This window comes from Arvicola amphibius, chromosome 9 (genome assembly GCF_903992535.2).
Source record: "Arvicola amphibius chromosome 9, mArvAmp1.2, whole genome shotgun sequence".
Taxonomy (NCBI): domain Eukaryota; kingdom Metazoa; phylum Chordata; class Mammalia; order Rodentia; family Cricetidae; genus Arvicola; species Arvicola amphibius.
The window spans coordinates 51,245,097-51,264,644 of record NC_052055.2 but is presented as its reverse complement, the minus strand read 5'-3'; positions in this window follow the sequence as shown (position 1 = coordinate 51,264,644).

Genomic DNA, 19,548 nt, shown 5'->3' with positions numbered 1-19,548 from the left:
GGCGGGGGGGGGGGGGGGTCTTTTGTTCATCTTCTAGGAAATCCTCTTACAGACCCTCCCAGAGGCAAGTCTCTGAGTTGGTTCCAGATCCAGGGAAGTTGGTAACCAAGATTAACCATCACAGTAGTGAATTATATTGACTAATAAACTGTCAGTGCACCATTGGGATCTTTTCTAGTGACCTTACTTTATTCTAATTTCTCAGTACTAGGAACCAAACCTGGGGTTTGTGCATGCTAGGCAAGCATCCTATTGCTGGTCTTTATCCATGATACTTTTTGTACTTTTAATTTTGAGACAGGGTTTATTGAGCTTCCCCACTCTGTCCTTGAACTTACTCTGTAGCACAGGTAGGCACTGAACCTTTCTTCCTGACTAATCCTCTCTATTAGCTGGGGTTAATAGGACTGGATCGCCACAGTTAATAGGACTGTTTAGGTTTGTGAAGTGTGCTGTGTTAGGAATATTTCCTAAGCGAGCTCTCTGACGACGCAAAAAATTCCCAATCAAGCCAAATCAAAACAAGCCAAATTAAGAAATATCCAGGTTTAATGGGAGATCTGTGCTCATGGGTGGCCCCGAGGGGGAAACCAGGAAGCCGCAGGAAAGCAACCCCCAGGAGGGAGAAAGGGAGACCATGTGTTCTTCTTTTGGGGGATCACTTAAGTACCCTGGGGAATGGTCCTGACCTCACCCCCAGGGAGGGGTCAGAACCTGGTCTGCTGGGATTTGAAGTCCAGACCAGGCCTTGGGTGCTGGGATAGATGCAAAGGACTGGGGACCTCCCAACCTAATATGCTGGTTTCATTATAATACCCTTTCTCATTTTGGTATTGGCGTTATATTGAGCTTATAAAATCTGTTGGAATCAGACTATATCTCAGTGGTAAAGTACTTTCTTTATATATAAAAGCTTCAATTTGATTCTTAACATTGGAAGGAAGGAAGAAGGAAAGAAAGGATTGGCAATGTTCATTCCTGTTTTATTTTCTGAAATATTTTGAATTAATTTTCAAGTTAGTTGAATATTATTAAATGAAATGGTAGATTTTACCACTGAAGTTACATATGTTTTGAAAAAAGTATTTTATAAACAAATAAAAACAAATAAACAAAGTCTCAGATCAGAGAGGGTGCTCACCCCTACCTGAGGAAGTCTTGCCAACTGACAGCCGCTCCAGAAGGAAGAGTCATTTTTTTCTTGAAGATGTGGCCACTGTTAGGTTATATAGCCAACGGCTCCACATCCTTGTACATAGGTGCAGCACTAATTTGATTCAATGGGTTATAAAGGAAGAGCATATAAACAAAGGGTGTGGGGTTGTAAGGGAGACTTACAGGGTACTAGCAGGAGCTGTAGGGAGGAAGTAGGGAGTAGATATGATCAAAATACACTGTCTATATGTATGAAATTCTTATATAACAAACAAAATATTATTAAAATGAAATTAAAAAAATTAAATTACTAGATTTTAATTATTAAGAAAACAAAAATGCAATTAAATAAACTTATAGACAGGGTTTTGCCAGGTGACCCCCAGCCCCCGGTCTTGAACTCATGATAGAATCCAGACTGGCCTTGAACTCACAGATTACAAGTTCCTTGGCTTGTATGAAGGTTTTAGGTGACGATTTTACTTTCTTTAGTAACTAGACTTTCTATTTCCTTTTGGCTCATTTTAAGGGGTGTTATTCCGTAGAGAAATGGTGCACTGCGGTTGCTGCATTTGTTTTTTTAGGCAGCATTTCATTGTCGTTGTGTTCTTGAAGCATAACAGTGTCTTATTGTCTGCAAGATGGTGTGGGAGAGTCTGCTTTCATTTCTGGAATTGGCAATTTTTAGTCTCCCACTCTCTTTCTCTGTGTTCTTGTCCTCTCTTTGCTGCGAATCATTTTCATTTAACCTACAATAGGCAAAGTGGTAAGAAATTTTCGTAATGATTTGGAAATGCCAAGACATGCAACAAATGACAATTTCAAGATGAGAAGTGCAGTCGAAGGAAAATTACTGCATTGACTTATCAGCAGGGTGGATACCATGGGAGCGGGAATGAGTTTGGAAACAGATGAGTAAAGAAATAAAATTATTCAAAGTTAAGCTCATGTGGAATAAAAGTTTGAAAGTCTAAACAGTGTCCGTGAACTTGGAAGGGGGATTATCGCACCATTTATTTTAATCATAAACAAAGTATTCAAATGAAGAGAAAAGTAGTTAGAAATTTTTTAAAATATTGAATATTACATTTTCCAAATTTTATAGAAAACTGAGCTGGCAGGTTGTGGAAATTCAACAATCTCAAAACAATTGTTTGACAAGACACTCTTACTTAAATATATAGTAAGCAAACTACTGATAAGGAGAGGTATAGAAAAACATCTGAAGAGAAGCCAGAGAGAAAAGTCACTTTACACATCATAATTTAAAAAGACTGACTGCTTACTGAAAACAATGGAAGCAGACCCAAGTGGAGGGGTGGTAGGAACAGACCCAAATGGAGGGGTGGTGGGAACAGAACAAATGGAGGGATGGTGGGAACAGACACAAATGGAGAGGATGGTGGGAACAGACCCAAGTAGAGGGGATGATGGGAACAGACACAAATGGAAGGGTGGTGGGAATGGAACAAATGGAGGGGTGGTGGGAACAGAACAAAGGGAGGGGTGGTGGGAACAGAACAAATGGAGGGGTGGTGGGAACAGAAAAAATGGAGGGGGTGGTGGGAACAGACACAAATGGAGGGGTGGTGGGAGCAGACAAAAGCGGAGTCTTCAAAGAGTTACAAGGAAACAACTACCAGCCTTAGGAACTTCTATTCAGTGGGTGAATATTTTCAAATCAAAAGGACAAATAAAGACTTTCATTAATAGAGTGGAGAGATGTGTCACCTCAAGAGAATATCAAGACAAAGTCTTTCCGCTGAGAGGAAGTTACCATACCTTAGAAATTCAGCCCTACAAGAAGGAGCAGAGCCCAGTGTTCTGATGGTAAGGGTCCAGGAGAGGCAGTCTGTCAGAGAGATTTTACCTGTCTAGGGATGGCTCCTCCAGCAATGGAACCCTTAGATAGTTTCCCCCTATGGCTAAATCTCAGTAATATGTGTCTCTTACTTTCTGTGTCCATATTAATCAGCTTTCACAGTCATTCTTTAGGCTTTGTCAGCAACACCCAACATATTTTTTTGCAATTATATATAACCAAGTACTGAAACTAGTGCCTACTAGGGTTTTCAGAAAGAGAGATGCATTATAGAGACTGAAAATGACCATGGATCTGAAGTGGTACACTTATTTAATATGACCATCATTATCATTTATGGACAAACACTTTGGATGGAATGTGTTCTGGGCATTGTCATGGTGTTTTGCTCTCACCAGCAAAAGACATCATGACCTCTGGCTTTGTAAAGTTTATTCTAATAGAGAACACAACAGTAAACATAATATACAAAGGAACCGTTTAATGCATTAGAAAATATTTAAGTGTATAGTTAAAGGGAAAACGGAGTGAGATGGCCCAGAAATGTGTCATAGGTTGGTGCCTTGAAACATCACATAGTAGGGTCAAGGTAGGCCCCAGTGAGAAGCCATTTGAGCAAAGACATGATATGGATGATTGAGTATGACTAGGGATATATCACAATGGTAGAGTGTTGGCTTAATACTGATAAGGTCATACATAGGTTTAATATCTAATACCTTATGGCCTCCATGATGAATATGTTCTCCCTGCAGACATTTTGGGAAAATAAATCAGATTGGAGAAAATAGTAGATGCAGATTCTCTAAATCAGGAGCAGTGAGGTGGGGTGGGGTGGGTGAGATGAGGGGGGCATTTTACTCTTAGAATGTTGTGTCCTCCCAGCTCATAGTGCAAATGTAAACGGAAGTATCCAAAGGTGAGGCCTTTGGAGGAGATTCAGGATGGGTCTGCTCTCATATGATGGAGGAGTGTCTATATATTAATTTCATTGGTTAATAAAGAAACTGCCTGGGCCCTTTAATAGGACAGAAAATTAGGTAGGCGGAGTAAACAGAACAGAATGCTGGGTAGAAGGCAGTGAGGCAGACTCTTCAGGCAGTCGCCATGCTTCTCCTCTCTGAGATTGGACGCAGGTTAAGATCTCTCCTGGTAAGCGACCACCTCGTGGTGCTACACGGATTACTAAATATGGGTTAAAGCAAGATGTGAAAAATTAGATAATAAGAGGCTGAAACAAATGGGCCAGGCAGTGTTTAAAAGAATACAGTTTCCATGTAATTATTTTGGGTGTAAAGCTAGCCGGGTGGTGGGACCCAGCCCCGCCGCTCCATCTACACTCATAGGCGAGTCAGTATCCTTCAGAAGGAGGTCTAAGTATGTGTGTTAGCTCTTGCGCATTTCCTCTGTGCCTTTCCAAGAGAAGGTATGAGCAGGTCTAAAGCAGATACCACCTCTTGGTCCCTTGATACTGGATTTCCCAACATCCATGAGCTCTGGGCAATAGATTCCCAAAAGTTTCTGAATTATTGTCTGAGATGTTTTGCTTTAGCATGCATATGGACAGGTAGAGCGTGCTGAAAAATTTTAAGGTCACTTATTCCACGCTTGTACTACGTCCCTAGATGTTGTACGTATGTTGCTCTTCGAGGATTGTTTCCTGGTCCCATTGAATGGATATTTCCTCTTTCTGTATACTGGAAATCATAGGAAGAGGCTGCCGCTTTTCTTATTTACTCTACTAGTCTTGGTAAATTCATGCTACATATTAAGCAAATGGTGGTCCCTACATAAATAAATGTATAAGCAAATACCCATGTGTGAAATTTCTTTATGGGTTTTCATACCCCTTAGTTTTAGCTATGTGTTGTTTTCCCCTTTGTCTCCTCCCAGCACCACCTTCCTGCCTAAACCTTCCCACCCCAGCATTCCTTCTTTTTCGTGCTGGGCATTTAGATGAAAAGCAGCGGTGTGCTCTGTCATCTTGTTGCTCGGTTCCGTCTAGACTGCCAGCTGGATGAAAGAATTATTGATAACACACAGACAATTGTGAAAAGTTAAGTTTAGAAGTTAAATAGACTCAATGTTCTATTAACTGAAAGCATGTTAGCAGAATCATGTCCTATCCTCTTCAGGTCCCCAGACACTCCTTGTGTGAATATAAATCCACTCCCTTGGAAACCGTCTTCAGGGGACAGTATGTAGATTAGCAGCTGCGGAGAGGTGCCCCCACCTGTGTGCCGGAGGACAAATGATGTAAGTGAGGTAGTTGCTATTTCTATAAAGCATACCACTTATGCTAATTGCCACACATGCATCTTTGCCCCAGGAAACAGTATCAGTGCCCAGTCTGTTGACTTCTTAGCTTTGTACATTGCTTGTCGTTTCTAAGATTGTATATTTATAAACACTGCATATTACATTGGAAATTGTGGGGTTTTCCACTTCTCTTGTGAACATTGTCGTAATGTTACCTCATCTCTTGAGATTATTGTCATAAATCTCAAATTTGGGCATCTGAAACATATAACGAGTAATGTATGAGATTCACACTCAACTAGATGTATATTACACTGACAATGAATTAGCCAATAGCATGTTGGAAAGTTTTCTTAGGGTAACTCACCCGCACAATCAATAACAGAAGAGGGAGGTGCTTCTAGCCACATTTACCTGTACAACAATGACTTTATAGTAACAATATTACTGTTTGCATCACTGCTTAAGATAACTTGTTAGACACAAAATATGTGGGCACTTACATACACATTGTGAATTACTTATCACTGGAGATCTTCTGAGGAAAAGGTAATTTTTTAATCCAGAAGGTGGAGGTGGCAGAAGTGGATGTTGAAGGCAGAGGATGCTACTACTGCTTCTGCTGCAGATACACAGAAGAAAAGTTTCTATTATAGACTGTGGGGAAGCAGTGACCACAGAACTGTAAGTCTGGAACAAAGAAGGATTAATGAGACTTTGTAGGATGATTGAAAACATTATCAGAGAAGCCACTGTTGAAAGACAAGACACAAGGTAACAAGACAAAAAGAATCTAACCGTCTAGGTGAAATGTAGAGAAATCCCGTGGGTCCCGAGACACGCATCATAGCTAGGAGGCATATGTAGAATGAGGAGGAGCCCAGGGACTTCCAGGGTACACACTGGCAGGGAAAAGCCCTATTTGCTCAGTCTCATTAGTGGTGTGCAACCCCATTATCTTAATTACAGTCTTGAAAATGTTTCTAGTTGAAACAATTTGTATGGTTTGGATTGAGCAGTTACTGTTACTTTTAAGACAGGCATTCTCATTTTCATGGCTTTCCTTTCTACCAGCCTTCTTCCTGATGCTCCCATATGGACTGCTTAGCATGGGCTGTCAAGACTGTTTGTCCCCGGCTGCCTCCTTCCGGCCTATAGCTTTGAATGATACCCTTGCTTTCCATCAAACATGGCTGCAGTTCACCTCCTAACAGCAAAACCAAATTTCCAACTACCTGCTTGGGTTTCTTTGCTTGTGTTTTCATTCCTCCCCATGCAGACTTCCACTTCGACCAGTGTTTGGAAGTAATTCCCCCAAACTCTCCCTGGTGACCTCTACCGCTAATCCGATTCTCTGTGCTTCTTCCGTCACCCCCCTTCAGTGCTGTCAAGTCTCCCAGCCACTTTCCTAATTGGTATTTAATTCTTAGGCCAGGCCAGTGAAATGTTTAAAGAGCTTCAGTAGTATCCTCATTCATTGGCTCGTAGATCTTTATCCAACGCCTGCTGTACCATGGGACTATCCTAAGTTAGGAACAAAGCAAAAGAAAATCACTCATTGAAGAGCTAGTGCTATCGTGGGCAAGAAATAACAATAACACAAACAGATTCCTTAGGATATTAGAGATAGACAATATGGGAAGGAGTGTGGCAGGTACAGGTAAGTGGAGAAGAAATGCCTCTGCGCGGGTTCTTGTCTCAGTCACGTGCAGTAGGAACTTCATTGATAGAGCAGGTGTGTGCAGAGAACTGAAAGGCGGTGAAGCGGTAAACCGTGTGTGTATTTCTATGAATAGCACACATGGGATAGGCTTGGCGTGTTCATTGTCTAGCTGTGCATCCCAAGGTGAGCTGGCTAAGGTAGCTAGGATAGAATGAAGAAGGAAAGATGAAAGAAAATGGCCGAAAGTGGTCACTGTTTATCAGACAGTACAATGCACATCTCTGTTATTTAATACAACCTCATTCAAGTCTCACAGAGTGCTGAGAGGCAGCTCTTACTACCAGTATATTCATTCACAGATGAGAGGTGGAGACTCCGTGAGAAACTGGGATTGACCCAAAGTCGACTACTCTAAATGTGGTGGTTTGAATGAGAAAGGCCCCTACAAGTTCACATATTTGAATACTTGGTCCCCAGCTGGTGGAGAGGATTAGGAAGTGTGGCTTTCTTGAAGGAGGTCTGTTACCGTGTATGAGCTGTGAGGTGGTAAAAAGCCCATGCCATTCCCAGTGTCTTTCTCCGTGGCTCAGGTGTAAGTTCTGGGCTATTGTTTTAGGGCTATGTCTGCCTGCCTGCTGCCATGCTCCCTGACATGGTGATCATGAACTCTAACCCACTGAAACTGGGAGCCCCAAATCAGATGCTTTCTTTTATAAGTTGCTTTGGTCATGGTGTTTTGTCATGGCAGCAGAGAAGTAACTAAGACACTAAGATTTTAACAACTACTTTTGGCTACTGGAAATGGTTTACGGCAGGAATGGTGTGAGCTGACTTTGGAGAAATCACTGTGGATCGTCTCTGGAAAATAGATGATGAGGTACAAAGGTACAAAAAAGAGAACAGTTATGATACATTTTCAGTTATGATACATTTCAGAATGAGGGAGGCTTTGATGAGGGTGGTATTTATAGATGATGACTGACAAAGGACTAATTTGACGCACAATTTGAAGTTTGACCTTGGCTAGGTGTCTCAATAAATTCTCTTCAAGAAGTACAGGAGAATGAGGAACATAAAAACAACCTCAAGGTATATATTTTGTGCAACGAAAAGGGAAGGCTTATGTTTACTGAGCTAGGGAGATGCGGGTGTGGGAAGGGAAGCATGTCTGGGGTAGGGTGTGGTGCCTTTGCTTTAAATCTGAAATGTCTGTTGGCATTCAAATACATACCTTGACCAGGTAGTGTGACGATAGATAAAATGGGATTATAGTTCTGGGGTTGAAAGAGGATTCCCAGACTGGAGATGGAAGTCTAAGAATATCTTAGTTACCACGTGATACAGTCTGTACGTGGGGACTCACGTGAGTGAAGAAGCCAAAGTTCATAGCTCAAGTCCTGAAGAAGTAAGATTTAAAAATTGGAAAGTAGAGGACACTGGAAAGAGATAATGGGAGACTCGTAAGATAGTAACATTTGCTGGAGTACAGAGAATAATGTTATCCAAAGGGACTCACCAATCTGTCAAATATAGCGTGGTGAAATGAGTATGGGACGTAGACACTTAGGGTTAGGGTGTGGGGATTGTGTGTGATAAAGGAGCTATCCTTGAGGGAAGACATGAAAAGCTGACAGCAATAGGTTCAGGAGAGGGGGAAGCAGAGGAGCCCAAGAAAGCACATACTTCAAGATTTTTCTGTGATTGAGTATGCTTGTGTATGTATGCATACCATTCGTGTGCCTGTTGCCAAAAAGACCAGAAGAGGGCATCAGATCTCCTAGTACTAGAGTTACTAATGGTTGTGAGCTGCCCCGTGGGTGCTGGAAATCATACCCAGGTCTTCTGGGAGAGCAGCCAGTGTTCTTACGTACCGAGTCATCTCTCCAGCTTCCCTCCTCCCTTCCCAGAGAGCAAACTTATATAAAACTGTTTTTGAGAAAATTTGCTGTAGCAGAGAAACCAGTTGCCAGATGGAGAGTATTGGGCTGGGTCTTTCCGAAACAGAGCCTGAGACGGAGTTGGCTCCTGTGACTTCCGGAGGAAGTGCGGTGGAATGAAAGAGGGAAGGAGGCAGGGAGGGCAGCGAGGGAAGTTGCTTACCAAGGGTGTGGTCTGGGGTGCTGGCCTGTGCTGTGTGACCTCAACCATAAACTTGGCGCTACCTTGATGCAATGAGATGAACCTCTATCCTCTTGGTTATTTATTTTTATTTAAATTTATTTATTTATTTTACATACCAACCACAGTTTCCCCTCCATCTTCTCCCATTCCCCACCCCCAACGCCCTTCTACTCTCCCATCTGCTCCCCCATCCACTCCTCAAAAAATCTAAGGCCTCCCATCTGGAGTCAACAAAGCTTGGCATATCAAGTTGAGGTAGGACCAAACTCCTCCCCTCTGCCTCAAGGCTGAGCACGGCATACCACCATAGGGAATAGGTTCCAAAAAGCCAGCTCATTAACCAGGCATAGATCCTGGTCCCACAGTTAGAGGCCCCACAGCAGGCCAAGCTACACAACATGCAGAGGGCCTAGTTTGGTCCCATGCAGGCTCCCCAGCTGTCAGTCAAGAGTCCCTGAGCTCCCATGAGCTCTGGGCAGCTGCCTCTGTGGGTTTCCCTGTCATGATCTTGATTCCTCCCCCTTCCCTCCCTGTCCCCCACAACCCTTGCTCATATAACTCATATAATTCCTCTTCCTTCTCTTTGACTGGATTCCCAGAGTTCAGCGCGGTACTTGGATGTGGATCTCTGAATCTGCTTTCATCAGTTAGTGGATGAAAGTTCTGTGATGGAAATTAGGGTAGTCACCAATCTGATTCTGTGAGGGCCAGCCAAAATAATCTAAGTCTGGGCAGAAAGGAAGTTCTTTACTTCCTCCAACCATTATCACCTGGGACTCTGGCCACTGATAAATTTAAATGGAGTCTCAATAGTTTACTCTGAGACAGTGCCTGGTAGGCCCAGATTACCTGATTCCCCACCCAAGAGCAGACCATTCAAAGGAAATTCCTGGCATTCCAAGCACTGTAAATAAAAACACCTGCTAGCACTTCACTAGGACACCCCTAGACAAATGTCAGCCAATCAGGGGTCCTGAACCTCAGAGACCCCTCACTCCCACCTTTATTACTGTAAAAACCCAATTCCAATTGAGCTTGAGTCTCTCTAGATATTCCAATACATTGGACTTGTGGAGAGACCGAGTTTGCAAACTTGATTAAAATAAAGGCTTTTTGCTTTTACAGATAGGACTCAGTCTCATTTGTTGGCTTTTGTGGGGACCCACGGATTTGAGCATAACAAATATAGGAGAAGGCCAACTTAGGCACCTTCTCCACTGTTGCTAGGAGTCTCAGCTGGGGTCATCCTTGTGGATTCCTGGGAATTTCCCTGACACCAGGTTTTTTTTTTTTTCCTGACCCCATAATGGCCCCTTCTATCAAGATATCTCTTTCATTGCTCTCCCTCTCCATCCCTCCCCAAACCTGACCATCCTGCTCCCTCATGTTCCCCTCCCTACCCCCTCCTCTCCATCTCCCCCACCCCCAGTTTACCAAGGAGATAGAGTCTGTATCTTCTTGTATCAGTTATCCTGGGTGATGATGTTGGTGAGCCATGTGTAACCTGTTGGAATAAGAATCTCCTCTGAGGCCAGGGGCAATTCTCTGATCACCAATAATAATAAATAAAACTGGGTTTATCTGACTATGAACAGCCTTGAGAAGAGAATCAAAGTCTTTCGCAGGGGAGGGGACAGAAGGCATGAATCACCCTCTGTGTCTAAAGCAGGGGAAGGCGATCTGTGACCTGTGAGGAGCATAGGGACAGGGAGCCTACCTGGGGTTCAGAACCTGGTTGTGGTAGAGTTGACTGAGCTGTGCGCTAAGTGGTGAACAGGGAAGGGAAGTTAGGGCTTTCTGGGAAGAAGAAACAGAACCGTGAAACTGTGTTGCAGAATCCTGTCTGTTTGGTATGGCCCCCACTGGGCTTCACCAAAATCTAAAGTGGGAGCTACAAAGTGGCTGAGAAAGCTGGGATGTAATCATGAATACACCGAGTCTTAGGTGCCGTGGTAACGAGTTCGGTCTTGAGCACAGTCTGGAGACATTAATGTGTCTGCTAAAAACTAAAAGTAGAACTGTCATGTGACTTAGCTATACCATTCCTGCTTATAAGCCCTGAGGAATCTAAGTCTTCATACCATAAACACACGTGCATACCCGTGTTTTCATAGCATGCTTTATGGCACTGGTAACAATGCCAAAGATTTAGAATCAACATAGACACTTACATCTACATTATAGATGGAAAAGTGATGAAGATATGTTCCATATACACAATGGAGAGTATTATTTAGTATCAATAAAAAATGAAATTATGACATTTGTAGAAAAATAGTGAGACTGGAGGTGGTCACATCAAGAAAATCTAGTAAGACTCACGAAACCAATGTCATGTGTTTTAAATATCTGGAATAAAGATTAGTATATATTATATGAATATATATTATGTGAAAGCAGAAGGAAGATGATTTGGGAGAAGAAAGGGGACTGATGGGGGTCAGTAAAACATAGGAAGGCGTGAATATATGAACACACACATTTATGTATGATGATGTCATAATGAATCCCTTTGTTTGTACGCTAAGAAACAACCAACAGTGTGGTAGACGGTAGTGGCAGTGAGTCCAGTAGAAGGCAGAACAGATTTGCGGAGCATCTGTTTAAGCATAGGTTATGATGAAGGTAGCTTTCAAACTCAAGGGAAAGTGTAGCTAGACAGTAAGATGCGGGGAAATTAGCTCTTGATTCAGACACAGAAAGAGCAGACTGTTTCTTTCAGTCATACAAATAAACTTCCGACGAGCAGCTGAATGCAAAAGGAGCTTGGAAGTGTCCAGGAGACTATAATGCAGCACGTGTTCACACAACTAAAAGTCTAAAAGGCTTCCTTAATGGGACATAAGTGCCAGGAGTTATACAAGGAAATGATTGACGTATAAAACCTCATAAAAATTAAAAATCGTCTCTGCGCAATAAAAATCACGATAAAGTTAAAAGACGTGTAACACGCTGAGAAAACTTCACCGCAGGTTTAATGGTTGATTGATTATTTGTGTAGATGGGGCGTCTATAAATCATTCAAAAATATGAGGAGAGGATATAAATAGGCAATTTACAGGAGCAATACCAAAGGCCAATCAACACAAGAAGAGACATATATGAACATGAAATTAGATAACTATGAATAAAATAGGAACACTAGAAAACATTGGTAGGAATATTGAGAAACAGCCACTTTCACACATGGTTGGTGGTAGTGTAAATCAGGCAGTCTTTCTGGAAGGTAATTTGATGTTGATCTATTGAAATGAATAGTGCTCTTTGGTGGACACTCATATCAACTGGATGTCGTTTCTGTTTGGCAATCAAAATTCACCTGGGTAGGGGGCCTCCATCACAGCACCACAGGGCTGCATATTCTCGAAGCCAATGAAGAAACTCCCTGGGCACTGATGCAGAAAAGGGCACACAGTCTAAACTAATCGAATCAGAGTCTTGGATGTTGACTTTGCAATCAGAGTAGAAGCTGTCTCTGCTATCCCTGGTGGAGTGGAGGAACAGGAGACCCCTTGGCTGTGATTAGTGAAGTGGACCAGCCTTGGGGGGAGGAAATCTGTTAGGAAAAACGGAAGGAAAGGGGGGATGAAATGGGGTCTGTTGAATTCTATTTCCAGCATTGTCCAACCTTTTGACATTGTACCAGGACAGTGCCATCTACAAATATGTTGGGCCACATTCATAGCTCTCCTCTGACACATATGGCCTGTGGCTACAATTGAACATAGTTGAAACTTTCCTCAACCAAAGTCCTCCTGAGTTTGCATGAAATTTGTTCAGCTCCCCAAATGTTTACTGCACTACCGTTTATAAAAAGTGAGATGCTGGGCATACATATCTATTAATTAAAGAGCTGTTCAATAAACGGTCATAGATCTACATCCACACTGGAGACACACATTAAGTAGAACTAGGGAACTTTCTTTTTAGCATACGGGCATTGCTAGCTGACATAAGTACATATATGTCTAAATAAAGAGGGTGCCCACCAAATATTGACATTAGCTATCCACAGGGCGAGGAGAATTATAGAAGAGAGCTTCCATTGTTAATTATGTTTATTTTATATTATAAGTCACCCAAGTAATTCATACTACCTAAATAGTTATAACTATGCATTTTCTTTTAAAAAAAATACAGTATTATACTGCTTGTGGTATGCATTAATCTTTCATTCCACCAGTTAGCTAGTGCATTTACAGCTTGGGTCTGCACAAAGACTTTTCTTGGCTTTTCTTTAAAAAATGAAGTTTCCTGTATTCCGTGAATCTGAAGCTGTGTTACCCGAAGAACATGACTTGATGTTTTCAAAGCATGGCTTCACTGCTTGGTCATGGTGAATGGAGATTTGAATCAGACAAAGCCAAGTTGGGACATTAATTTTGAGGCATTAGAGCAGTTTAGGGAAAATATGAGTGCTTACATACATGTTCTCCTGGCGGAGTGATGAGACACGCCAGACAAGGACATGACCTCTTTTCTGGCACAGAGTGGATGATGGATAAATGTTCATCTTTAGCAACAGCAGCAGCACTACCACGTCTCCTACGGAGTGCTCTACAGACACTTGAAAATAAAAATTAGCCAGTAAGAATACAGGAGACTTTAATAAACCGTTAAGTAGACCAAATTGCTATATGCATATTACTGTCAGTCTCTCTCTCTCTCTCTCTCTCTCTCTCTCTTTCTCTGTGTTTCTCTCTCTCTGCCCGTCCATGCATATGTGTGTGTGATGCACAAAAAGCGTTTTTCTGTTAGAAATTACAATATTATTTCCTAAATAACTCTTGGCTCAAAGAAAATACATCAATTAAAATTTCAGCATGTCTAAAACACCATTGAAAACATTGTGTATTACCATCTGCAAGGTTTAGGTAGGCAGTGTTTACATATACATAGCCTTAAATATGTGCATAAAATGGGATGGAACAAAATTGAATTGAGCATTTAACTCAACAAGTTTATTATTTATTTGTTTATTTTATATTTTATTTATTTTATATTCTGCCACAATTTCCCCTCCCTCATCTCCTCCCAGTCCTTTCCCCAACTCCTCCTTTGTTCCCCCTTCCCTGTCCACTCCTCCATTCCTCCTGTTCAGGAAGAAAAACAGGTCTCCCATGGATATCCACAAAGCATGGCATGTCAAGTTGCAGTAAGATTAAGTACCTCCCCAACTATTAAGGCTGGGGAAGGCCACCCAGTATGAGTAGGGTCCCAAAAGCCAGTAAAAGAGTCAGAGATAGATAGCTCTTGCTCCCACTGCTAGGAGATGGCCAGTACAGGCAGTGTATCTGCTATTGCTAGGCGTCTTACCTGGGGTCATCCTTGTAGATGCCTGGGAGATTCCCTTGTGCCAGGTTTTTGCCTAACTCTGAAATGCGCCCCCACATCCAGTAGTTTCTTTCAGTTCTCTCCCCTTCTCCCTCGCCCCAAACGTGATCGTTCATGTTTCCATTCCCTCTCATCCACAATTCACTCAGGAACTCTCTTTTATTTCCCTTCCCAGGGTGATCTGAACACTTCCCCCTTGAACCATCCTTATTACCTAGTCTCTCTGGGTCTGTGGATTACTGCATAGCTATCCTTTACTTCACAGCTAAGATTCCAATATGAATACATGTTGGGAGCTGTGTGGCCTAGTTTTGGACCAGTATATGAATATTGTACAATGGGTCTTCAGATGAGGAAAAAGCCCATGGGGACAATCTCACTCGGCAAGGACCAGTGGGCTTTGGGGACTGTGCAAAATCCTGCTGGGACTGCATGGCCTGCCTCTTCTCTCTTATAATATTGATGGTCCCCTTGGAGGTTTTGGGGCCATTTTGTCATGTGATCATGCATGGGACAGATGTGATCATTCCTGGAAGCCCCATTTTTTCTCAAATGTCTTGCCCTAAAATTCTTTGGGAGCTGAGGCTTCTCAGGTTTCTTATCTCGGGATGCCAAGAATCACTTCAGACCCCAGGACCTGTTCTAATTCAGTGCTGACAGGATCAGAGGCAGATCACCCCGATTTCTCTAAATATGTTTTGAACAATATTGTTCTTGAAAATATGGACCTGTGTCAGTCACCTTTAGTTTTGTAAAGATAGTAGATATACCTGGCTTGGTATTTGGCCAAGCTAGCAAAAAGATGAGTTATTTTGGGTTAAAAGATGTTTTGCTGTAAAAGTTGGGGAAAACATGTTTGTTTTGCCAGAGGTTAATGTTGGAGGATGGGAAAAATTTGTTAGTATGGAAAAATATGCTTGCTTTTGATGTATAAATAAAGATGTCTAGAGCTATTTGGGGCAGGTCATTGTGTGAAAGTCACCTGGTGGTCATACAATTCATTTCTTCCTGCCCTTCCCCCTCTCAAGACCTGAAACCAGGCTGCGGCTGAACTGTGGCAAGTCCTCAATGTTTGTCTTTCTGGGTCTGGGTTACCTCACTCAGGATGCTTTTTTTCTAGTTCCATCCATTTGCTTTCAAATTTCCTGGTGTCCTTGTTCTTAACAGCTGAGTAATACTCCGTTGTGTAAATGTACCGCATTTTCTTTATCTAATCCTCAGTTGAGGGGCATCTAGGTTGTTTCCAGTTCCTGGCTATTATGAATAAAGCTGCTATGAACACAGTTGAGCAATTATCTTTGTGGTATGATTGAACATCTGTAATTGGAATTTTCTTTGGGCTACCAACCAGTTCCTAAATAAAGACAGAGAGACTTATTATTAATTAGGAATGCCCGGTCTTAGCTTAGGCTTGTACCACTAGATTTTTTAAATTTAACTTAACCTGTTCATATTCATCTACATCTTGCCTTGGGGCTTTTTTTTTTTTTTTACTTTTCTTTCATTCTAGTCTTACTTTCCCCCTTCCTCTGTATCTGACTGCCTAAGTCCTGGTGTCTCTCTGTCGTCTCTTTTTCTTTCTTCCTTGAAGCTAAATTCCTCCTTCTACTTACTTTCTCATCAAATTCAGGTAATTCCAAAGCCATTTAAAACTGAACCAGCATAATGAAAAACCATGATTCTGTTGATACTGTATCAGCCCTCAAACTTTGGCTCAATTCACTCATAAATATTGCAGCATAATATCACATTTTGAGCAAGGAGAGTTTCTCATCATATTAAATTAATGATACAGCATGATACTGTATAGCTACTTCTTTGGAACTGAAACATTCTCTGCTAGGGAAGGGAGGAGGGGCCTAAGGCTCTAGGAAGTATTTAAAATTTACAAGACTTACAGGACCCTCCCCAAGTTGTATGGATGAGTAACAGTCGCTGGGGAGCAAAGAGTCTCTGGTTGATTGCTGACAGGGATGTAACTTTCTTGACCCTACTCATGCCAGACCAGACTCTTCAGTGATGTGGCTGCCTTCGAACCATCCATTTGGCTTTTGGAAGTAACTAGTATACTCATTGGTGCACTTAGCTCAACGTTGATGGGACACTTTCTTTGTCCTATCTTGGGTAAATAGATGTTTGTGCTTGCCTCTCTAGGACAAGCCACACAACTCACAACGAAACTAAGTACTTTCTGGGGCTATGGTTCACACAAGGAGAAAATCATATGGTCATCTCTACCTATAACAAAAGGACAATAGAAGAAATTCAGCATTCACTTTGGGAAAGCCTGACATAATTCCTAGTGTACAGTAAAAATAAAAAATAGCTCATGCTAAAGGTGGAACCTCAAATCAGATTATTTGTATTGAGAACACACATGTTGTATAATTTAATTACGTTTCATATGTTTTATGTCATTCTTTCTCTAACATATCATAATAAAATAAAATACAAATGCTATAACAAGTTAAAGGGGCTTTTAGCCATTGCAAACGTAACTCTGTTTTTGAATATATGAGCTTATTTTCTTATGTACAACTACAATCACCAAGAGAAAAACCCATAGGAAAATAGACAGGCAATTCACAAAAGAGAAGATGTGAATGGCTATTAATTGTATTGAAATAATCCACAGGAGAAAGTTACAGTCCACATGCTAATTAAGCCAATTAAGACTATAAAAGTCCTTTTGGCCAGCAACCAAGAGAGGGCCAGTGCCTCAGGAAGTCTCTTGGTGTTGAAGCTCAGGGGTACAACGTTTTTAAAGGCAAAGACCACACAGACTATAATCACATCAATCTTAATCAAGGGTCAGAATGACCTTGCAACACCTATTTTGGCAGACCAGAGTAGTTATTTTAGACCCAACACGACAATTTTTATTTATACATTTATCAGTTAATTTAGTTTATATTTAGTTTGTACCAGTATTGATTATTTTAGTTAATACATGTGGACCGTGGCTAGGGTTGTGTGCAGTCCCAAGGCAGCATGTCTGTTGTGTGGGTAGAGGACACAAAATGGAGTCATGGAGTCAGGACAAGGCAGCTTGCCTTAGTCACTTCGATACAAAGAAATGTGTTCTTAACATCAACGATGTAAATTGAAACCACAGCAGGACCCTAGTGAGAGGGTGATTGTCCTAACTTAGCGTCTCCCTTCCCTTCCTCCAAGAGTGGGGTGGGCGGATAATGAAGGGAAATAAGGGGAGCAATATTACCATGTGGGAATACCAATTTAAATAGGAAAGTAAAAGCAAAGCAATAGTAAAAGTAATAGCAAAGTAGAAATTCAGACACTTGGGTTTTCTAGTACTGTTCTGTTGGCAGACTGTCATGCAGGCTTGGGCACTGCTGGCAAGTGTTAGGACTGCAAATCTCTCGGAGTGCTTTGGAGTGCCAACCTTAGAAGAACAGTTGGTTGCAGAGAAATTCTGCAGAAAGCAGGTCAGGACTGGAGCTGCAGGGACGGTGGTTCTGATGTCTCTGGTGACCCGGAAGCTGGGTCACTGTAAGGACATATTCTCATCTGCAGCAAGGAATCAAGTCATGGAGGTTGAGGCAGGGACAGACCCACCTGCCTGTGTATGTGGGTCAGTTCCTGGAGGCTAGAGCACCGGGAGCCTGAGGCAGGAGCCTCATGTGTGGAGAGTTTTCAACAGGCCAGTCTTGAAGATCATCTTTCTTCTCTAAAGAGCGTATGAGACTTGACTCACCAGAGCAAGGAGCTGGTCAAGAGTCAGGCTTGGGCATCTTTCCTCTTTCCCTTCTTCAAGAAACAGTGTGTAAGGCTCAGGAGCTTGGCTTTCTACTATAACCAAGATGTGCCCTGATTGGCTGACCATGAATGCATCTAAATAAGATGCAAACTAGGACCAATCCAGCAAGAATTGTTGGACCCCTGTTGGAGAAATTACACTTGCCCACCCAAACTTCCCAGTTAGGCCAATGGTTCTTGCTCTGCCACGTTAGTGGTAGGAAGGCAGATGTTTAGCTGTACAAAGGAGTCTCTGGCCCTTTGTGGTTGTTATGGTCACGCTCTGGTCACCTTTGAATTCAGTGCTGCCCTGGGAGTCTTTTTCCAGGGGCTGTCAAGGTGATCTCATTAGGACACCAGCAGCCCTGTCTTCTGTTACTGTAGCTTGCAGCCTCTTCCCCTACCCCAACTGGCTTGGGTCTTATCCTGTTCCCCTATATTCAGCTGGGGATTTCATTGACTGCTGGGCCTGTCATCAACTTGCTGGTGGCTCCTTGTTCTCAGAGTTTGAGATCCTGGCTGCAAAGAAGGTCAGAGCTGGGTTAGGGGACCCTTCTCCCTCCCATCACTAGCTTCATCTGACTGCTTGGCAAAATTCGGACGTTTAAAAAACCTAAGTACTCATAGAGCAAAGGAAGAAACAGGTTTCCTGAGTCCAGGGACTCGTCAGCTTGCTTTCCTCTGACTCTCTAGGAAACAGATCTGTGAAATCCTGGGGTTTGTTCACACCTATGTAGTTGGCAATCCCTTCTATTCTGACTTGGTGACTGGACATGGGACTTCAAGTCTTTAATGGGTTTGAAGTGACAGTGCTCTGGGGCTTCCCTACTTCTGTTATGTGTTGGACTTTGTGACCACATGTGAAGAAGCCCAGGTTAGCCTCCTAATGATAAGGGACATAGTGCATCAGAGCTGTCCCACTGAAGGCCCCAGGGATGTGTGAGGGAGGGAGAGGAGAGGAGAGGAGAGGAGAGAGAGAGAGAGAGAGAGAGAGAGAGAGAGAGAGAGAGAGAGAGAAGCTGATGATGGCCCGAGGTTACCACAGACTAGCAGGTTCATCAACTCAGTTCAGATTAAAGTAATGGCTTGCATAGTTAGGCGTTAAAGAAATGATCGTTTAAAAATTAAGTTTTAAAAGTTTTTTATACAGTGTACTTTGCTCATGGCAAGAAAGGAGTGGGGTTTGTGAAACCAGGGGCCACACCCAGGAAGAGGGGCTGATGTGTTGAAAGTTTCACTGTGACTATATCACACCTAACGAGCTGTCACCACAGTTTCTACAATAAAGGGATAAACATGGGCTTTATTCTTCATGTTGTTCTCCCCTAGGCCAGCTGGGCTTACTGAGACACACTAGGCTTCTTGAAAAGCTTCTTTTACTCATTGTAGCTGACAGATATAGCCATGTAGACTAACCATGCGAGGGGCTGCCTTCCCA